This window comes from Lissotriton helveticus, chromosome 2_1 (assembly GCF_964261635.1).
Source record: "Lissotriton helveticus chromosome 2_1, aLisHel1.1, whole genome shotgun sequence".
In the NCBI taxonomy this organism is placed as follows: Eukaryota; Metazoa; Chordata; class Amphibia; order Caudata; family Salamandridae; genus Lissotriton; species Lissotriton helveticus.
This window is the reverse complement of record NC_136059.1, coordinates 1816037410-1816060754: the sequence shown is the minus strand read 5'-3', so window position 1 is coordinate 1816060754 and position 23345 is coordinate 1816037410. Positions and strand designations below refer to the sequence as shown.

Sequence of the window (23345 nt, the reverse complement as noted above, 5' to 3'; positions counted from 1 at the left end):
AGCAAGGTTCCTAAGCGATGAAAATCGCCGCAGCTTGGCGATAAAAATATTGCCGCTAAGCCAACATAGCAATAATTATTGCTAGTTGTTGGTAATATGCCCCTGTGTTGCCAAAAAGTGCTCTAAGAACCAACAGGAGACTGGGAGCTACTTTCTTACCGATCTGCAAAGGTGCAGCGGTGTTCAGCCTGACTATGTGGTAGTTCCTGCTATGTTTTTCTCCACAGCAGCAAATCCTGTTCAGCAGCTCCTCACAGAGGGATATCCGGCATCATAGAATACTTGTCGACTAATGCTTTCTGCTTTATCCCATTGGAGATTTTCAATTTCAAAAAAATAGACTAAGGGCCTGATTCACAAAGGTAAATGTACTTTTTTGTGTAAGTTTACTTTTGTCTTGGTACTCACAAATGGAGACAATAGTAAGTTTGTGACTGCGGAGATTCTGCAGTTGGGGCTGAGAACTCTGCACTTTAAAAAAACAGGCATATCCTATATTATTATGTGAGGATTTCTCTTGTCCAACTGTGGACTCTCCACAGTCATAAACTTGCTATCAGCTCCTTGTGTTTGTGAACACCAAGACAAATGTAAACTTACACAAAAGTGTAAGTTTACCTTTGTGAATCAGGCCCTAAGTCTTAACATAGAAAGCTTCATCATGACTTTGTCCACCGGCTCCCTGCCAATGCAGCCTCCTCCTCAGACACCGCTAGCTTCTTTTCCCCGCTGGACTTTAGCTTTGCAGATATTTTTCTTTGTTTTTTCTTTTAAGCGTTAAGGTAAGTGGAGATTGGGCCATGCCCACCTCGTGTATTTGAAGCGCACTCCATTGCAGTTGAGCCATAACTTTCAATTTTGCCCCAATCTTGCTCGACTAGATGTCTGTGGTTGGCACTTTGATATTTGGATGTTAGTTGTTACTAAAAACGTTTAAAAAAATCATAGCTCTGGTTCTACTGATTGGATTTTTGTTGCTGTGGAGTCCCATAATGTATTGAATTGTACTCTATTTTTCTAAATTAGGGTGGGATTTTTCTTGTGTTGTCATTTTGTTTCCGTTAAAAGGCTGAATAGATACTGTTCATATTGCCTCTAAGTTAAGCCTGACTGCTTTTGCACTAAGAGGGTTAAGCACAGGTACATTTAGTGACTTTTTGTGGTTCCCTGTGAAAGGATTGTAGTTTCTGTTTGAGAAGGGTTCTCCTACTCCTTAATTTAAAAAACAGTTTAGAACACACATTTTCATCTAGTACGTGTTTTAAATCAACGTGACTATAACCTTATATTGATGTGCCATGGAGGCATGCAGGTGTTTTTCTGCAGTATTTTAAAAGTCAATAGTTTGGCTGATTGTGTTGAATGTAAACATGTAACGTTTTATAGGGTAGATTTTTTGGTACCAGATGGGAACTGTGGAACGAGGACACAGTTAATGTAATATTGGATAAGCTAGAACAAGGCATTGCCTTTCTTGTTACCTTCCACAAAAGTGTTTTTGTTGTTATGCTGTTTCAAATAGTGACACCCAAGAGACCCACAACACCCACAGCCTCCCCCCCCCAAGACCCCCTCCTCTGGGCCCTACCCCCGGCACGCCCCCAGACAAAGATATTTTACATCAACTTTACGAAATCATGAACAAAACAATTTGCTTGAGGTCACACAATTACAATAATTAACATTCATATGTGATCAGAAACATTTTCAAACAAATTATTTTATTCACATTAAACTCAAAACAACTATTTGGAAGAGTCATGACGAGTCATCTCTGTAAGTCTCAGCCTGAAAGACAAAAATCAAGATAAGAAGGTGTGTCATGCTTAAGGACAGAGAGAGATAGAGAGAGAGAGAGAGGGAGAGAGAGAGAAAGAAGAGAGAGAGAGAGAAAGAGAGAGAGGGAGAGAAAGAGAGAGAAAGATAGTGAAAGAGAGGGAGAGAGAGACAGTGAAAGGAAGAGAGGGAGAGGGAGAGAGAGTGCTGACACTGCGAACCCAGGCCTCACTGCTCACCTGCTGCCACCGGTGTGTCTCCAACCATGTGCTGGTATTCACTGCAGTCCACCAGGTCCCTTATCTGAAACAGAGTCCAGATTTATGAATGGCACAGTTTATATCATTGCACATTCCATCATCACTTGCCCACCCCTGCGCACAGAGGCTGCTGCACCCCAGCCTGGTGCCCAGCGCTTATTGCCTGCCCCTGCGCACCCAGGCCTCACTGCTAAACTTCTGCCACCGGCGTGTCTCCAAGAGGGCCCACCACATGCCGGTGCAAGCTCCAAGCCTGTGGCCAGCAACCTTGGCAGCCTCCACATCATGCAGCCCGCACCGCGGGCCACCAGGTCACACATGTGATTCTGGGTCTTGATTTCGCAATGGCAGAGATCATATCAGTGCACACAGCATCATCGCAGGCTGCACACCCCCTCAGCCCTTTAGGTGCCACTAACTCTGAGAACTGTGAGGCAATGCCACATGGCGGTAGGCCCGCGCTGCCCGCTGGCTCAGGCCTACACTGTGGTCCAGCAGGGCTCACACAAATCCTTACCAGTCTGGACAGCCTGGACGGCGCATCATCGCAGGCTGTACACCCGCTCAGCACTTAAGGTGCCCCTACCTCAGTGCACCGAAAGTTACCATCCCTTGGTGGTCGGCCAATGCCGGCCACAGTGTATCTGGTGCCACCAACTCTGTGCAATGCACATCATGGCCCCTTTCTGATTCAGTCTCGTGATATGCCAGGCGGATGCAGCCATGTCACCTCCGGCAGTGGGAAAGAACTGGGTCACGTAGCGTCATCGTCCCCCCCTTTATACGTAAGCCGAGTGGGCTGGGTCGGGGTACGCCAGGCCAGCATAGAGGTGTAAATAATTATCCCTGGGCTCGGCGTGGTTCATTTCTGGCCTGGACAGGAAACTAAGTGATGCGTGTGTCTGTTGCAGTGTCGGCGCATCACAAGCCACAGTTGACAATGTTGCAATGTTGCATGCACCCGGAGGGCGGAGGCGCACGAAGGGATTTTACATACATACTATTGGTGCACCATAATCCTAAGGCCTGGCCTCAATTGCAGCGCGAAAGCCACATCTCATTTCCAGATTGCAAGCAGTAGTCTGACGCACATTAGGATGAAAGCTCTTTTGTCTCAATACATAAGGCGGAAGGACATCTGCACCTCCGACCTTGGTCTTGCATGCAGCAGGCACCCCCTGAGAGAGATACCATAGCAGATGATAACTCCCACACTACCCACAGCTCTAATGAAAGACCAACGTATCCACACCCCACACACAGAAGTCCTTGCTCGAGGTACTCTTGCATGGAATGCCCTTGACACTTAGGTACACAACAACCCATACGTTCAAACGTTGCACACACATACGACTCATTGCTCCGAGTTGTGGCATATCATCCACATAACTGCCGCAGTTCAGAAGAGTGCCAGTTCTACGAGATCCATCAATGCAATGGGAGAACATACCAGGCACATGAACAACTGCTGTCACGTGGGACTGTACCGTGACCGAATGCTGCCTGTTAGTGTCTGATGTATTGGTCTGCATGTTGTGGCCCTGTATTGCCTGTACTGACACACAAATGCTAATTAAGTCTACGCAACTTCACTAGTGTTCAACTGTGATGAGTGTTGATTAGAATGACAAGTTGTGTGCCTCAATGATCATTGTCTGTACACAGTGAGGGACTGACTGACACATTTCACTTAGGGGTGAGTCCCTATTGCCAGCTCAATCTCTGTGAGCCAGACATTGTGTTTGGGATAGTTGCTGATATACCTGTGCTCTTACATGTCTTCAGCAATGTGAATATGGTGTCCAACTTCTTGCCATGTGGATCAATGTGATCCATCATTACAGGCTGTGCCCACCCAGTTGAGTGTAAGTAGGTATGCAAAGAGATGTTCTGTGGTCAAATGTGATGGGGAACACTAGTTTAGGCCTGCCAATGACGTTGACATTTCATACACAGCCCTATTTCTATCATTGGTTGGGCCAAAGTTGTGAAATTGTGTGATTGTTGTTTCAGAGCAATGAGGCCACAGCTAGTGCACACATTCCCAGTCATCTCACTGCCTATGTGTGTCACGGTCAAACACGCACATTGCTTTAAAATTTCCCAGGGTGTACCTTTTTGTGCAATCAATGTTCTTACATTCATCCATACTTTCATCCTTGATCGATTATGGACATGACAAATCTGTGTGAATTTGAATGATTTATTCACATTCGGTGGAGTGTCAGAGCTGAAGCAGTGCATGGCCATGCAAACCCCACATTACATGGTAGACAATTTAAGGACTAGCCAGATTCATTTAGGGATTGACAAGTATATCGGAAGAGGAAGAGTACAGTCCGCAGTGTGATTGCTGTGTCATTGGTAAGCAAACAAAATATGTCAGTCCATGTCGAGGTCCAAGGTGAGTGTCGCTGAGTGTTTCGGGGGACAGTGGGAGGTGTTGTTACAGGGCATGATGCAGAGGGCAGAAATAAGTTGAAACACGGCAAGATTGCTACTGGCTCTTTTTTAATACAAAGTTGGAATCACCTGCAGCTTTGGCCTCTATGTCATCTGCCTGAAATGTGGGTGCTGATGTTTGGTCTGCAGGACATGTGTGCCACTGTCACATCAGGGGCCGTAGATGTGTGTGTAGATGTACCAGCAGCATTATTCAGCTACTGCCTTAGTGGCAGCAATGCAATGATGAGGATCTGCAGGGCATGGAAGATACCAACAACTTTTCGCTGGTGTGCATCCGTGGCAACCATTCTTTCCGCGTCCATCTGCTCCATGTTCTCATTTATCCTCAGCATCTGTGCCAACTCTTGGCTGACATCGCTGAGGCCACTCTGACTAGACAGTTGTTCTCCTCTCAGAGTCATGACTCCAGCGAGGTCAGGCATGGATTGTTGGACATCATGGGTGTCCGTTGGGGAGTGTAAGTGGTTCCTGATGTGACTTAGACACCCACATATGTCATTTAGTTTGGCTGCCATGAGGTCGAACCCCACCCGCACCTGTTCAGCCACCTCCTTCTGGCAGTTTAACACTTGGCCTTTGTAGGAGAGTAGGGTCTGCTATCCTATGGTCACCCCAAATTTTTGCTTTTTGCTTCACTGGTTTATGACTTAATGTGGCTGTGGGCCTGCTAATCAGACCCACAGCCTGCTGTTCTCTCTCTAAATTATTGCCAATGTACTTTAGGTGCATTACGAAATTGGAACTGGTTCACCTTATTGGCCCCTGTAACAGTGTACCCAGGTACCCAGGGCATAGGTGCTTCCAAGGCCTACCAGGGGCTGCAGCACGTATTGTGCCACCCCTGGCCTGGCCTCCATATTTGATACAACTGGCTGATCACTCAGCTGGGGTAAGTCGGTGTAACCACCCCTTACTTAGGTGTAGTATGCCTATGCCTAACCTAAAATGGACACATATGTTCCTATCAGCCACTCCTATGGAAGGCCTCATCAATCCTGGAGGCAGAGTGCTTGGAAATATGTGAGATGGTGCTCTGGCATGAGCTGAGCCTGTCTGCAGCTTTCGGAACCATGTCCTTTAGCTGTTCCATGATAATAATAATAATAATCCACATTTGTAAAGCGCACAATCACCCGTAAGGGTCTCTAGGCGCTGGGGGCCGTCGGGAAGATTAAGCAAGCTATTGCCCAGAGTCACATGGTGCTGGGCTAACCTGCCGCCGGAGCCGGGGATCGAACAGTGATACCCAGATTCCAACGTCAGTCGCCCTGGCCGCGGCGCCACACCTCTACTGCCATACCATATACTCTTAAGTGCATTATAATCCTCGCGGTTAAATGCTATCTTTGCTTTGGCTTTATCAAAACATGTCGAGTAAGGTGTCATATGAATTGGGATACTACCCCCTCACCAGTTTTGGTGACGGGGGTAGCATTCCACCCTTCTAGAGGGACACGACATGTACCTAGCCTGAACCCCGGTTAAAGTTAAACAGAGCCTCAGCATCACAAAATGGATGCTGCCACCACAGACACAAGTCTGACCTCCTGCTGCTGGGAGTCCTTCCAGCAAGGGCAGCTTGGACAAAGGGTTTCCTGCCTTGGGAGGTGCTAGCACCACCCCAGACAGGATTTTGTGTATTGGGTAGGACAGGGCTGAATAGAATCAGACATGCCTGGGGCACACAAGGTGTCCCTGTGCATATGCCAGTTCAAACCGGTGCTGGGGATTTCCAGCCCCAGTCTTGGCGCGAAGCTGGACAAAGGAAAGGGGGTGTAACCACCCCCCTTCCTGGTCCCACCCAGAGGAGTGACCTAGTAGGTGATCCGGCCCCCAGATTTGGAATAAGAGTAGGAGCTGTGTCCTTAGACTTCAGATCATCCTGAACTCGACTTGAAATACAGAAGAAACTTGGACTTCGACATTCTGCTGCACAGAAGACTGAAGAGAATCTCCCTTGTGGCCAAGGAGTGACCACCCTGTGAATACAGGCACCAACCAGCAACTCGACGTCTGCTTTGCTGCCGCCTCCCGCCAGAGCCCGAGGCCAGAGCCTGACAAGACCCAGACTCCCAGACATCTCAGAGCCCGACCCACAGTCCCTGAAAAGAAGAGACCCGTGGAGGCACCGAGAGACGTGGGACCGGACATCTTGGAAGACCCCCAAAGAGCTGACTGCACAGCACCCGAGGCACCCTCGACGCTGTGCTTCAAGGTTTGAGAAGCTCCAACACCGAGCAGCATTTGCACCGAAGATCAGCCCCCCAGCATCTCCACAATCTTCGTGGGGCCCTTTTGCACTTTGCCACTTGACGCGCCATCCCGGTCACTTGCCACACGGCTAGTGGCCATCTTGGTGACGAAAACTACAACTTACACTGCTGGTCTGGTTGCTCCAGACTGGCCCTTGCCCCCCTGAAAAGGAGCACCCGCTCTGACCTTGCTGGTCCGAGTTATAAGCTTGAATCGATTCCTGCGTGACTTGCTTTTGCCAAGGCCTGTTTGCTCCAATCAAGTTGCCGACACTGCCATCAGCGAGAGCCATTGTGGGACAGCTCGTGATCGACTCCTGGACATCCTTGACCTCTTCGTGTCCACGTGGCTGCAGAGATAATCTTCACTTCATCACCTGTTTGCACCCGGCATCGCCTGGTTCCATCCTGGTTCCACGGTAGTCACTGGCTAGTGACTTTGAACATTGTCCCCTCTGCTTTCAGGTCTTCACCTCTTCAGATCCACCCTTGGATCCACCGGAACTCTTCACGACGACCCGCCTGCAGCGTCTTCAGCTCCAAGCACCATTGACCTGTGTGACGAAACCCGACACTACTTCGCACCTGTGCACCCGCTTCCTGTGGGTGAGGTAACTCAACAACGCCGGTGTGCCCACACTGGTGTACACCTCTAGTGCCTGTGTCTAAAGTTTTATCCTTGTAGGTCCATTGGAAGGTTCCTTAAACACTAACTTTGTAACTTTTACGCACCATTGACATTGCATTGGTGTATGCGTGCACTTTAAGCACTGCACCCGAGTCCCGCGGGCCTTTCCCGACTTCATCACTGTTAGTCCTGAACAGCTCCAGCGATTCCCCAGGCCCTAGGCCTCTTCACTTTCCCCATAGTGGTTCTTATACCACTATTTTAGTATATGGTTTAGGTGGCCCCTAGGGCTCATCCGTAATTGTGCAACTTTTGTATATTTAAACTGTGTTTTGTTTTAACGCATTTGCTTCTGTGCTCATAAAGAGTATAGGGGATATTTGTAGAAATAAATCTATATATATTTTCAATATATATCTGTGTGGTGTCCTTTCATTTGGTATTCAAGGGGATTGTGTATGGTAAAACAGCTTGCTTCACATGCCTTTACAGAGTTTAGCCTAAGACTGCTTAGTCCATGCTACCCCTAGGATAGCTTGTCTATAAGGTTGACTTTACAACCTCCACCATAAGGGTTGCTTGGCATGATACAAGGTGATCACTAGAACTAGTGAGCATCATATATCAGGCCAACTTCTCACAGCCTTGGAATAGGATGTGTTCTTCGGTGAGGTGCTGGGAGCCAGCTGTGGTGGTGGGTGCCTCCTGCTGTGTGGTCTGTGTAGGGGGTGGGGTCTCCTAGATGCAGCTGGGCTGCCCTGCTCCAGGAGGTGATTTGCCATAGGTGTCCATGAGCTGTTGTAGGGAGAAGGTGTCAAAGGTGTGGAGGTCCTCTTCATCATCACTGATTAGTTGACTGGTCTGCTCTGCAAGAGGTGTTGATTGTCCCTCTGCAATGTGAAGGGGAGATGCATTTTACCATTGTGTTGACATACAGACTGCATGACAATGTACATTGTGACTGTTTGGGAGGAGCTGACTATTTGATGTGGGACAGTAGACATTTGAACTACATCACGGATGTGAGGTTGTACACATACATTATCATCTTACAGTTTCCTGCTATGCCAGATGTTATTGGCCAGTTTCTACGCACAAGCGGAACCAGTTGTATACCTTGTTCTGTAGTGAAAGTGTCGCACTTTGTACCACATTGTCGTCAATGTTGATGTGCTGTTATTGCTATGTGTGTGTGTTGCATTGTGGGAGAATCACCCCTGCAGCTGTGATTTTGCTGCCCCTTATCCCTTTGAGGTGGTGTGCCTTTGACTTCTGTGCTTCTACAGTGCTGAGATGTTGCAGACTTGGCTAATTTTGGGTCTTGTTTGCATTTTGGATTCTTGGGCATGATTTATCTGCAGATGTGTTGTTGGATGTGTCAGAGTCTGACCTGCTCCTTTCCGAATGTGTTCCACACTCAGCCACCTCAGTGTCATGGCGGGCACCATGTCATGATAATTGGACTGCAGCCATGCTATTCGTCATGCAGCTTGTCAGTGTGGGTCACAGACATGCAGCTTTCCTGGTTTTAACACGTATGATTGGGATGGTTGTGGGATTGGTGCTTTGTGCCCTTAGTGGACGGGGGCCTAACTGCTGTTTCTATGTGTGCTGCAGTGTGTCAAATGGATCAGGGACATGATCCAGAGTCATTGTGGTTGTGCAGTGTGCTCTACTTGATGGTGCATGTGCGCCATTGTGCCCATCTCCCCCCGTACCCCAAGTCCCTCTTCGGTACTCACCCTGGTGCTGTTGTGTCAGGTCATGTTGAGTGACCGTTACAAACAAAAAAGAGAGTAAGGGAGTTCGTTCACTCGAAAGTGAACTAGAGACTTCTCCTATTCCCCTGGAGGAAATGTATCAAAAACAATGAGAGGAGTATCCCCTATGAGGTTGAAGAACAGACGTATCTGGAGGACCGGTTTTTGGCAAAAAGGAGGAAATTCATCCTTTTGTTTAAAACCCCTCACTCACCACCTAGTGGTGACATGCTTCATCATCGGGGTCCACCTTGGCGTCCTAGCGACACCAAGGTGTGCTGCGACACCTGGACTACAGTGGAGCGGGTTGTGACTGTGGGTGCAAAAAAATAAATGTTAAAAATTGTCCTGGTTGTACTCAAAAAATTAATTTTAATTATAGAGCAACTGAACAATGTTTAAAAATATAAGGGCGAGATCCTGGTAGGGGGGTTACGACCAAAGGGATCTCTATATGTGTTGAGTGGTCAACATGTTTCTAACTTAAGGGCTATTGCCCGGTATTCGTCAGGACCAGAGTAACAGGAGGACAGGAGGTGCGTGCTCCGTAAAAAGCACACCCGTTCCTTGATCCCCTGTGTGCCTACTGGCAAAAATGGCCAGTGGTAAGTGCTGCACAATACAATAAATGGGCAGGCGAATAAGCAAAAAAGACCTGTAGGGAGAGAAGAATGGGTAAAAAACAATCAGGTATTGAGTGATTGACTTACTCTCCTGTAACGTCGTGCAGTTTCTCAGTGAAATGGAAATATAGTGCCAAAAGAAGGGGGGGTGGTCTCCAGATAAACATAATACCGTCGTGATGGAGTGAGATATTAGTCAACATCTATGCCAAGGAGTAGGTGCACACGAATTGCATGCAGTGTAAACACGACACTGCTGGATAATTATATCGAGTATATAAAGTGCCGGTATCGAGGAAATACTATGGATCGTATTTATCACGTGGTGCCTTTGCTACTTGCAGGGTGATAAGTAACATAACGGTTCCTCTGCCATTGTGGGTGAATATAAGGTGGGGTGATCTAAGGCATAGCGGTAACTCGGTGGTGCTATATGTATTTTGACAGCATCTGACTCGTACATGCGAGTGAATCACAATTAATTAACATACATGACGAACATACATGTAACACTGAGGGACAAACATCAGCCCAAATGGCATAAAACTGGGCTTACTCGGATAAGAGCTCTCAGCGCTTCAACGGGCAGGGCGTAGGGTCAATGCCTATAGCGTAACATATTTCTGTAAGGTTAAAGAAAGCGCGGGCGTTGTAAATCTCTGTGCCGCTCAAGGCGTTCTAAGAATGGTGAGCGGTGCCCTCGTGGACCCGGTACTAGATAATGTACCCGGGTGCTAGTATCGGGATTCTACTTACAGTTACTGGCATGGGAGATCAGGTTCGACCTACTCCTCGCGTCCTCTGCTCGGCTAGTAATTGCGAGGGCAGCTGGACGCGGTAAAGAGGAGTTGGCCGTTTCCGCATTCGGGCGCGGCCTGGGCGGGTATGGGGGCGGGGCTTGCAGTACGTCATGGCGTGCTGTCGGTAGCTAGGCTACCGTAGGGAAACAAACAGCAGGTTAGGTTGTTACAAACCTCAGGACAGGTTAGGTAGGCTCGCGGAGCTACTCCGCAATGCTGGCATCGATGTAAATGTAGCGTGAAATACACGTCAAGGAATGTAGTGTAGAAGTTAATTACACAGCCTAGTGAATTCAAAGAGATAAGGAAGGAATACATTGCTGGCCTGACAGTGGAGCAGACATTAGTTGTGTGACCGGTATAAGGTCAAAGGGCGGCATGACACCACAGTTTATGAAATCAGCCTACCATGGATTAATTGACATTGTTGGGTCACGTGGGGGCTGGACATGTATGCGGGCGCCAAAGTGGCGCAAAAAGCCTAGGGTAGATCATATGAAGGCCATGTAGTGTGAGGAACACTAAGTTAGAGGCTCAGCAGGGCAAAGGTTCGATATGTGCTGAGAGTATCATATGGCAGCTGTGCTCATTTCTTAGTCAGTGGTCGGGGAGACCAATGGGAAAGGAGTTTCACTTCAGCACCGAGTTCCACGGAATATTATCGTTGAGTCCAATTTTGTGAGAAGAAAGACGATAAATCCATCGCTGCTCTTTTTCAAACAGTCGTGCTTGTGCATTAGGGCCTGGTTGGATTTGCTCAATTACCGTCCATCTCATGTCGTTGGGGTTGTGATGCGCTGTAAGAAAATGGTCAGTGAGCCTGGTATTCGTTTTTTTGCATCGGATTGTACTACGATGTTCCGCTATTCGTTGTTTGACTTTCCTTGTCGTCATCCCCACATATGGCTTGTCACAACTGCATCGGATCAAGTAGATTACAAATGTACTGTTGCAGTTTGTGTGTGATCTTTGTTGCCAAATTTTGCCTTCCTCCAGGTTCAAAGTTTTTGTGTTATTGGTGAGGTGGCAAACGCTGCAGTCACCACATCTGGAATGTCCGATCACTGGGGGTAAGCCCCAAGCGTTGGTGATGGTTTGGTTGGTTGTTGTCATATTCTTTATAGGTCTGGTGTTTACCAAAGTGTCTTTTAGGCTCCGTGCCTTTTTGTAAGAAAACAGTGGCCTGTCCCACTTGTGATTCCCCGTGTGTAGTATTGACCAATGTTTTCTGATACTTTTGCTGACCTGGTTGGACACCGCATTGTATGTGGTCACGCATGTGAGTGGAAGCTCCTCCTCTGGTCTAGGTGTGTCCTCTAGCAAAGCTTGTCGTGGCTGGTTTCTTGCCCTTTTCTGGCATCTCCTTGTGATCTTTTCGGGGTAACCCCGGTTAGTCAGTTTCTCCGTCAGATCTGCTGCCTGGGTTTTGTAGTCCTTTAGTTCGCTGCAGTTCCTCCTAAGCCTGAGATACTGGCCGTAGGGTAGATTCTCCCTTAGGGGGCGGGGATGAAAACTGTCAAATCTCAGCAAGTTGTTTTTCGCCGTGGGCTTGAAGTGGGTTTTAGTCTTAAGCTTGTCTGTGTCTCTTTCGATCTCAATATCCAGAAAGACCATTTTGTCTTTGTCAACACTGTGTGTGAACCTTAGGTTAGGGTCACACGTGTTTAACCACCTAATGAATTCCATTAGCGTTTCTTGCGGTCCTTGCCAGATAGTGAAGACGTCATCTATGTACCGCCTCCAGAATTTGATGTGGTTGCTGTAAGGGTTGTTGGGGGTGATGACATATTTTTTCTCAAAGTCAAACACGTAGAGGCCCGCTACGCTGGGAGCGAAGACACTACCCATGGATGTCCCGCCTATTTGGAGATATAGTTTGCCATCATGTTCAAAGAAGTTCCTTTTAAGAGCGAGGGTTGCACACTCTACAATGAACTCTATCGGTGTTGTGTGATCCCATGTGGAATTGTCCAGTGTTTGCTTGAGTACTGTGATGGTGGCGTCTTGGGGTATATTAGTATAGAGACTCTCTATGTCTAGACTCACAAGGATGTGGTCTGGTTCAATCTTGATGTCTTCCAACATTGTCAGTAGGCTTTTAGTGTCCTTCAGATAGGTTGCAGTATTTTGTACAATAGTTTTTAGGAAGTGATCACAGAAGCGTGACAAGGGTTCCAAAAGCGAACCTATGCCAGACACGATTGGTCTGCCAGGCGGCGGGATCTTGCCTTTGTGCATCTTCGGGACTACATAGAAGTAGGGAATCTTACCCTCCGTTTTGCAGAGGTAGTCCGCTTCCTGTTTGGAAATGTGGCCTGACGCCTCTGCTGCTTCCACCATATTAGTTATTTCCACCCTTAAGTCGTCGGTGGGGTCGGCTGTTAGCCTTCTGTAGTTGGTGTTGTCCCCCAGAAGGCGTTGGCATTCGATGTCGTAGTCGGCCTTGTTCATTATTACCAACCCCCCGCCTTTGTCGGCTGGTTTTATTATGATCGAATCGTCATTTTTTAAGTCAGCTATGGCTTTGGTCTCCGCTTGGCTGTTGTTGTGGTATTGTTTCGTGACTGCTAGTGCTTCAATGTCGTTGAATACAGCTTGCTCGAAGGTGTTGATCTCCACCGGGATTGAGTGTGGCGGGGGCGTGAAGGTGGACCGCAATCTAAGGCCTGTTTCATTCTTGGTTTCTTCAGATTCAATGATGGTGGTTTTTTCAAAGTATGCTTTCAGTTTGAGTTTCCGAAAGAAAGCGGCCAGCTCACAATGTAATTTGAACTTGTCCAAGGCTGCAGTGGGCACAAAACCTAGACCTTTATTTAGTACATTGGATTCTGTAGTTGTCAGTGTACGTGAAGATAGGTTGGTTACTAGTTCCTCGCTGTGCTGGGGCCTGCTTTGTTGGCTCCCGATCTGCTCCTGGTTACGCTGCCTGTTGTGTCTTCCTCTTCCCAATGGACGTTGTTCCCTCGTCTGTTGCGTCCCCTTCCGCGCCTGCCTCTGCTCTGAAAAGGAGGGCGGGACTGGTTTTGTTGGAAGGGGAACTGTTGGAATGGTGGCTGCCAACCAAACATTGGGTACTGTTTTGGGTGTTGGTAAGGATGCATCAACGGTTGTTGGAATGGATGTTGAGGGGGGGTGGTTAAATTGTGGCCATTGGTAATTCCCTCTGTAGGGACGAGGGAACAACGTCCATTGGGAAGAAGAAGACACAACAGGCAGCGTAACCAGGAGCAGATCGGGAGCCAACAAAGCAGGCCCCAGCACAGCGAGGAACTAGTAACCAACCTATCTTCACGTACACTGACAACTACAGAATCCAATGTACTAAATAAAGGTCTAGGTTTTGTGCCCACTGCAGCCTTGGACAAGTTCAAATTACATTGTGAGCTGGCCGCTTTCTTTCGGAAACTCAAACTGAAAGCATACTTTGAAAAAACCACCATCATTGAATCTGAAGAAACCAAGAATGAAATAGGCCTTAGATTGCGGTCCACCTTCACGCCCCCGCCACACTCAATCCCGGTGGAGATCAACACCTTCGAGCAAGCTGTATTCAACGACATTGAAGCACTAGCAGTCACTAAACAATACCACAACAACAGCCAAGCGGAGACCAAAGCCATAGCTGACTTAAAAAATGACGATTCGATCATAATAAAACCAGCCGACAAAGGCGGGGGGTTGGTAATAATTAACAAGGCCGACTACGACATCGAATGCCAACGCCTTCTGGGGGACAACACCAACTACAGAAGGCTAACAGCCGACCCCACCGACGACTTAAGGGTGGAAATAACTAATATGGTGGAAGCAGCAGAGGCGTCAGGCCACATTTCCAAACAGGAAGCGGACTACCTCTGCAAAACGGAGGGTAAGATTCCCTACTTCTATGTAGTCCCGAAGATGCACAAAGGCAAGATCCCGCCGCCTGGCAGACCAATCGTGTCTGGCATAGGTTCGCTTTTGGAACCCTTGTCACGCTTCTGTGATCACTTCCTAAAAACTATTGTACAAAATACTGCAACCTATCTGAAGGACACTAAAAGCCTACTGACAATGTTGGAAGACATCAAGATTGAACCAGACCACATCCTTGTGAGTCTAGACATAGAGAGTCTCTATACTAATATACCCCAAGACGCCACCATCACAGTACTCAAGCAAACACTGGACAATTCCACATGGGATCACACAACACCGATAGAGTTCATTGTAGAGTGTGCAACCCTCGCTCTTAAAAGGAACTTCTTTGAACATGATGGCAAACTATATCTCCAAATAGGCGGGACATCCATGGGTAGTGTCTTCGCTCCCAGCGTAGCGGGCCTCTACGTGTATGACTTTGAGAAAAAATATGTCATCACCCCCAACAACCCTTACAGCAACCACATCAAATTCTGGAGGCGGTACATAGATGACGTCTTCACTATCTGGCAAGGACCACAAGAAACGCTAATGGAATTCATTAGGTGGTTAAACACGTGTGACCCTAACCTAAGGTTCACACACAGTGTTGACAAAGACAAAATGGTCTTTCTGGATATTGAGATCGAAAGAGACACAGACAAGCTTAAGACTAAAACCCACTTCAAGCCCACGGCGAAAAACAACTTGCTGAGATTTGACAGTTTTCATCCCCGCCCCCTAAGGGAGAATCTACCCTACGGCCAGTATCTCAGGCTTAGGAGGAACTGCAGCGAACTAAAGGACTACAAAACCCAGGCAGCAGATCTGACGGAGAAACTGACTAACCGGGGTTACCCCGAAAAGATCACAAGGAGATGCCAGAAAAGGGCAAGAAACCAGGCACGACAAGATTTGCTAGAGGACACACCTAGACCAGAGGAGGAGCTTCCACTCACATGCGTGACCACATACAATGCGGTGTCCAACCAGGTCAGCAAAAGTATCAGAAAACATTGGTCAATACTACACACGGGGAATCACAAGTGGGACAGGCCACTGTTTTCTTACAAAAAGGCACGGAGCCTAAAAGACACTTTGGTAAACACCAGACCTATAAAGAATATGACAACAACCAACCAAACCATCACCAACGCTTGGGGCTCACCCCCAGGGATCGGACATTCCAGATGTGGTGACTGCAGCGTTTGCCACCTCACCAATAACACAAAAACTTTGAACCTGGAGGAAGGCAAAATTTGGCAACAAAGATCACACACAAACTGCAACAGTACATTTGTAATCTACTTGATCCGATGCAGTTGTGACAAGCCATATGTGGGGATGACGACAAGGAAAGTCAAACAACGAATAGCGGAACATCGTAGTACAATCCGATGCAAAAAAACGAATACCAGGCTCACTGACCATTTTCTTACAGCGCATCACACCCCCAACGACATGAGATGGACGGTAATTGAGCAAATCCAACCAGGCCCTAATGCACAAGCACGACTGTTTGAAAAAGAGCAGCGATGGATTTATCGTCTTTCTTCTCACAAAATTGGACTCAACGATAATATTCCGTGGAACTCGGTGCTGAAGTGAAACTCCTTTCCCATTGGTCGCCCCGACCACTGACTAAGAAATGAGCACAGCTGCCATATGATACTCTCAGCACATATCGAACCTTTGCCCTGCTGAGCCTCTAACTTAGTGTTCCTCACACTACATGGCCTTCATATGATCTACCCTAGGCTTTTTGCGCCACTTTGGCGCCCGCATACATGTCCAGCCCCCACGTGACCCAACAATGTCAATTAATCCATGGTAGGCTGATTTCATAAACTGTGGTGTCATGCCGCCCTTTGACCGTATACCGGTCACACAACTAATGTCTGCTCCACTGTCAGGCCAGCAATGTATTCCTTCCTTATCTCTTTGAATTCACTAGGCTGTGTAATTAACTTCTACACTACATGCCTTGACGTGTATTTCACGCTACATTTACATCGATGCCAGCATTGCGGAGTAGCTCCGCGAGCCTACCTAACCTGTCCTGAGGTTTGTAACAACCTAACCTGCTGTTTGTTTCCCTACGGTAGCCTAGCTACCGACAGCACGCCATGACGTACTGCAAGCCCCGCCCCCATACCTGCCCAGGCCGCGCCCGAATGCGGAAACGGCCAACTCCTCTTTACCGCGTCCAGCTGCCCTCGCAATTACTAGCCGAGCAGAGGACGCGAGGAGTAGGTCGAACCTGATCTCCCATGCCAGTAACTGTAAGTAGAATCCCGATACTAGCACCCGGGTACACTATCTAGTACCGGGTCCACGAGGGCACCGCTCACCATTCTTAGAACGCCTTGAGCGGCACAGAGATTTACAACGCCCGCGCTTTCTTTAACCTTACAGAAATATGTTACGCTATAGGCATTGACCCTACGCCCTGCCCGTTGAAGCGCTGAGAGCTCTTATCCGAGTAAGCCCAGTTTTATGCCATTTGGACTGATGTTTGTCCCTCAGTGTTACATGTATGTTCGTCATGTATGTTAATTAATTGTGATTCACTCGCATGTACGAGTCAGATGCTGTCAAAATACATATAGCACCACCGAGTTACCGCTATGCCTTAGATCACCCCACCTTATATTCACCCACAATGGCAGAGGAACCGTTATGTTACTTATCACCCTGCAAGTAGCAAAGGCACCACGTGATAAATACGATCCATAGTATTTCCTCGATACCGGCACTTTATATACTCGATATAATTATCCAGCAGTGTCGTGTTTACACTGCATGCAACTCGTGTGCACCTACTCCTTGGCATAGATGTTGACTAATATCTCACTCCATCACGACGGTATTATGTTTATCTGGAGACCACCCCCCCTTCTTTTGGCACTATATTTCCATTTCACTGAGAAACTGCACGACGTTACAGGAGAGTAAGTCAATCACTCAATACCTGATTGTTTTTTACCCATTCTTCTCTCCCTACAGGTCTTTTTTGCTTATTCGCCTGCCCATTTATTGTATTGTGCAGCACTTACCACTGGCCATTTTTGCCAGTAGGCACACAGGGGATCAAGGAACGGGTGTGCTTTTTAGGGAGCACGCACCTCCTGTCCTCCTGTTACTCTGGTCCTGACGAATACCGGGCAATAGCCCTTAAGGTAGAAACATGTTGACCACTCAACACATATAGAGATCCCTTTGGTCGTAACCCCCCTACCAGGATCTCGCCCTTATATTTTTAAACATTGTTCAGTTGCTCTATAATTAAAATTAATTTTTTGAGTACAACCAGGACAATTTTTAACATTTATTTTTTTGCACCCACAGTCACAACCCGCTCCACTGTAGTCCAGGTGTCGCAGCACACCTTGGTGTCGCTAGGACGCCAAGGTGGACCCCGATGATGAAGCATGTCACCACTAGGTGGTGAGTGAGGGGTTTTAAACAAAAGGATGAATTTCCTCCTTTTTGCCAAAAACCGGTCCTCCAGATACGTCTGTTCTTCAACCTCATAGGGGATACTCCTCTCATTGTTTTTGATCCATGTTGAGTGACCCCCAACTCCTGCCACTGTCTCCCCACTGATGACTGTGTACACCATTTCCTCCATCTCATCCAGCTCCTGGTGTTCCGCTAGACTGCCACCTCCAGTAAGATTGTTGCCTGATGGTTTCAGCAAGTTTCTTCTTTGTTTTGTTCTATGCATCATTCCAGCGCCTCTTGACCTTTCCTATTGTCCTCATCCTCACTCCGACTGCATTCACCTTGTCCAGGATTGACTGCCATATTGCATTTTTATTTGCTAATGACAAGTTGGAGTTGACGAACAGTTGTTGGTGGTGTTCTATCACCTCTGTGATGATGATCCTGTTTCCCTGCGGACTGAACCTCGTCTTCCTAATCTTCTTCTCCTTGCCCTTCCATGATCCCGAGGTCCCAGGCTGGTCCTCCTGGGGGCTTGTGGGGTTCTGGTCGTCCTCTGTACTTGCTCCAACTTCCTCCAAGGTGCTACGCAGTTTAAATTATTTTATTTGTGTTTTTTTGTGATTTATAGTGCATTTTCCCCCATGACGCGTGGACAGTAATATTACAGGGGTCATTTGACACGTTTGCGTGAGAATATCGCATGGTACCACCGTGTTGGGAATACAAAGTTAACACAGCGTTATTTCCCTGCGATAGACTGCGATGTGCACAGTTGCGTTAGGCTAATTATCACACGTTCTTGAGAATATCCCCATATGTCTTTATAAGGCTTTTTTTACCCTAGAAACAATGGGTCATATTATCATGAAAGGGCGATACATTATCGCCGCTTTTATTGGCAGGAAACTGCCGCTAATGCGGCAATAATTGGCTTGATAATATGCCCTTGTGAATTCCCATAGAAGCCCAGGTTCTGGTGTTAACCTGGGCTTCTATGCGAATTCACAAGGGCATATAAGCAAGCCCATTATCGCTGCTTTAGCAGCAGTTTCCTGCCGATAAAAGCGGCGATAATGTATCGCCCTTTCTTGATAATATGGCCCAATGTCTGTATAATAAAGCCCTCCAGAAGACACATGATCAGTCAGCAATACATTACAACATTTAGTGGAAAAAAACACAAGTCAATATATTTTGTCATTCTTGACTTCCACAAGCACATCTATCTACAAGTTTAGCTGCCTTAGATCTTTACCTTTAGCTTGCATGCCCGTGTTTGCTTTGTGGCTTAATTGTGAGCTGGCTGGTCTTGGTAATTTGCTACAAGAGTTCAAGCACATTTCGAGCTGCTTCACCTCTGTAGTGATATATTTTGCTCCACGCCTGCTCTATTCCGTTTAAATCATTTGGATGAATATATTTATTTTTTTTACTTAAAGTCTGTACCTTATTTTCTTTTTTTCCAGGTCCAAGTCACTAGTGCATTTTATTTCAGGAATGTTGCGATTATGGGTGAACACCTAAATGTTTTTGCAAGCCACCCTATAACAGAGAAACCTACAACGTGTGCAGGCTTTAAAAAAAAAATCTTAATCTTATCTAGAGGGGTTCCCAACTCGTTCTCAAATATACGTTAAAGAATTAGAAAGAAGGATAGATTTTTTTTTTAAAATAGTTACAACTTCAGAACTTAACTAAAAAATGCTTAGTTCCCATTCCGATCACGCAGTCAACATCAGCAGGACGCAAAAAGGTTCCCGTTTATCATACTTTACATACATTAGGAAGGAATAATGACTCTTTCACATCTTTTACATCACGGAATAAATGCCCCGGAGACATACTGCACATACTAGAAACCATTTGGGATGCGCAGAAACCATAATCTATTTCGCCACATAAGCAAACAAAACACCTGTAATTAATCACATCAGGGCTCCTGCGACTACAACAGTAAAAGCTATAAAACTGTGAGAGTGATGGGGTGCCCTGTGAATGCGCGTCCTAATAAATAGAAATGATATGGGTCACATTACTACAGTAATATTTGTTTTTGAAAACTGGGGCTATTTTGAGAGCTGGAGCAAAGGGGACAACGACATTTTGGTGCGTAGCGTGGTATTCACTCTGCTTGTGACATTCATGGCTCATTGGTCACGGTTTGGGCACCATTAGGAGTACAGCAGGGTGCAAGGGGCCTAAGCAAGGTGCATAAACACACACACACAAATACACAGCATTCTGTCACATTTCGATGTAGTCAGAAAAAAACTGGTAGCTGCTCCGTTTCAGGAGAATGGGCAAAGTTAATTAAACAAGTACTCTTCTGTGCATAATCAAGAAAGGAGTAAAATGTTTTTCAATATAAGCATTGAACATACTTTTTCAGTTCTTAGTAATGACAACACTGAAAATAAGGTCTTAAAATGGTTACACTGCCTCATAACAGCTCGACAAGATTCCTGGAAGTGCCAAAACAAGCATGACATCCGGTCTAGTGTGTAGGTTCTGGTTGAATTATCTGTCAATGGATCTACATTGCAATGGGCATCAGAGAAGTAGGTGAAGGATGGAGCGTGCACTGTTCTGAGACTCATGGGATCATATCATGATGGGATTTTGTGGTGGTCCGGCGATAGACGAGGGCTTTTTTTCTGTGCCTGTAGGATATAAAGGGATTTTTTGCGGCCGCAACCGGGAGAACCTCCAGTTTACGGTCGCAAAAAAGAGGATTTAGCATGTACAACTGCTATTTTGTGAGTCCCTGACTTACAAAATAGAACTTGCGACTCTCGCTATTAGGAAGGGGCGTGTCTTCCTAATAGCGAGTGAACATGCTATGTACTAGTGTTTTGCGACTGCATTTGCAGGCGCAAAACACTTGCAGTTTACCACCTACTTGAAGTAGGTGGTAAACCACTTGCAAAGGGGAAGGGGTCCCAAGGGGACCCCTTCCCCTTTGTGAGTACGTTGGAGTCCCAGAGGCCTCTGGAGTCCCAGAGGCCACTGCCTGCCCTTAAAAATATGAAACTGAAAAGTTTAATTTTTCTTTTTTAAATGCATTCCAGCTGCATTTAAAAAAAGAAAGATGCTCTATTAAAAAGCAGTCCCAGGCATGAGTAATGGATAATATTAATGAGCCTCGCAATTTGCGACCCCATTGGGAATCGCAAACAGTGTGAAATACACTGTTTTACATCGGAAATTGCACCTTACAAATTGCGACTCGCAAAAGAGTCGCAATTTGAAATGCACAATTATCTAGGTCGTACATCCTGCCCAAAGTGAATTCATTTAACCCTATATTTCTTCAAGTTGACCGGAATTTTTTGACCACTATGTAAACTCCCATATGTGCAGGGATCAAACATTCTGAATTGGGTGGTATTTACCACATCAGGTAACTTACATGATGCGTTAAATATCTCATCCTTCGTTATATTTCAGCAGGTCAAACCTCATGGAATTAACAAGGAAAACGTGTATGTATTTATGCACTATGAAGTACCAACATTCATGTTAGTGCCCCAAAAACTCATGATAGGTGTTATTTATAGAACCTGATAATTAAACTGCATTGTATTGATATTCATCAGGTGCAGCAAATACCACCTTCTTTTTTTGGAACCAGGGCCATAGTGCACTATTTTAGACAGGAAAGTACAGCTCGCAAATAGAATGAGGCAAAATCTGCTTAATGTTTCTGAGCTGCACTTTAAAAAAGCACTAACATTGAGAACTGTGGGTTAAATAAATTCACTTTACACATGACAGCTACAAATAAAAGGACTTGGCTGAGTGAACGCAGCCCATTATGCTGCAGCTAATGTTGTTTAAACGTATATGAACTATGGCATTCATAATTTATTACCACAACAGCTACAGGAGGCAGGTAGACATTTCACATCATTCCATCTGAGAATTTTAAGCACAGTCCAAGGTAAGAAGCCCAGTTTTACAGCTGATGCCCTGAAGTCAGTGTTAGGTTACTGGGGATGGAATTAATGCTTGTGCCCCAAGAGTTGCCTCAGCGATGAGTTTGCGTCTCAGACCTGACATCCTCTGCATGGCTATATCCCAAACTATTTATCTTACCTGCTTCTGTTTTGCTGAATTTGTTTTTGTTTACCATAGGATTCTGTGAACTTTACCACTGCTAACCACTGTTTAAGTACTGCTGCTCAGTCCTCTAAACATGGAAACATTGGCTCAAACCCAGTTGGCACATTTATTTTAACAGTAAGTCCCTAGTAAAGAGGTACAACCAGTACCCGATGTCTGTAGATTAAATGCTACTGGTGGGATTGAAGCACTTATTGTGCCATCCACTTAAGTAATCAGGCCTGCTACTGCAGCTTGTGTGCAGTTTAAACAACCATAGGATAACATAGGGTTACCTCATTACATTTAATAAGTGATAACCTCTGTTTGAGGACAGGTAGAAATGCTGTGTTTGGTGTCTAAGAAATTCAAATTTAAAATCCAATTCAATAGTAAAGTCGGATTTCAATTCACAATTTTGTAAATGTCACTTTTAGAAAGTTGGCTGTTTCTTGTTCTAATCATTTGGTGGCTACAGTGTGTGTCCTGGGTCAAATGACCAGATGTAGTTGGCAGTTGGCCTCTCTGGATCCTCTCAGACAGTAACAAAAAAGGGGTGTTGGCAGGATCAGTCAACCTGACAAAATCGGTGGGGGCAGAGCTGTAACCTACATCACTGTAACTTCAATAGAGTCCACCTCCTTAATTCATAAAGAGCTTCACTCTAGCCTTTTTTCACCTCAAACATCCTTGGACCAGGGAGAAAGGATATTCCAGAACTATCTGTGGGGGGGAAACTCCAGATGTTTCTCTACTTCAAAGCTGGCACCAGCTGTAATAATAGGACCTTCAGACACAAACTTCAGAGTACTCCTGAAGGTGTGGATAATACAGAAGGACTGCCCTGCTGCCAGAGGATTGCTGTGCTGCTTGATTTCTGAGAAGTGACTCTGGACATCCTTACTTCATCCATTTCAATCTGAGTTACTCGAAGGTTCAGTTGGCTGACCGACTGTGTGAGCTACTGGGACACAACAAGCACCATAGGCCTCCCTGCAAGTGCCAGCAGATATGCTGCAACTGGCCCTACCTGGGCCTGCAAATGGACCTTCCTGAGCCCTGCTGGCCTCTATAAGAGAGAGTACCTAATCTCCAAGTAGCACCGCCCAGTCCTCTGTCCTTGGTTGGCATCAGAGTGCAGTCCTCTGGACACAAAGTATAAATCCTGAGGTTTTGGGCTCTGAGCTGCAGTGCATGATCTACACTTCCTGCTACAGAATTGACAGCCCATGGTGACAGCAAATGCGAAGCTACAACAACAACCACCTTTGACACAGAATACAGTCTTCGAGCTACACCAATGACCATCCGCGACACCCAGCCTGCTCTTTG

General features: G+C 46.5%; 1 long non-coding RNA gene across 1 annotated transcript; it reads right to left on the bottom strand.

The window, feature by feature from the left end:
- Window positions 1-1729: 1729 nt before the first annotated feature.
- On the bottom strand, window positions 1730-22043 carry LOC144819938 (uncharacterized). The gene is made up of 3 exons (XR_013607630.1): window positions 22008-22043; window positions 2016-2079; window positions 1730-1788 (listed from the first exon to the last, which is right to left on the bottom strand). It is a non-coding gene; the product is annotated as an uncharacterized LOC144819938 (long non-coding RNA).
- Window positions 22044-23345: the final 1302 nt, after the last annotated feature.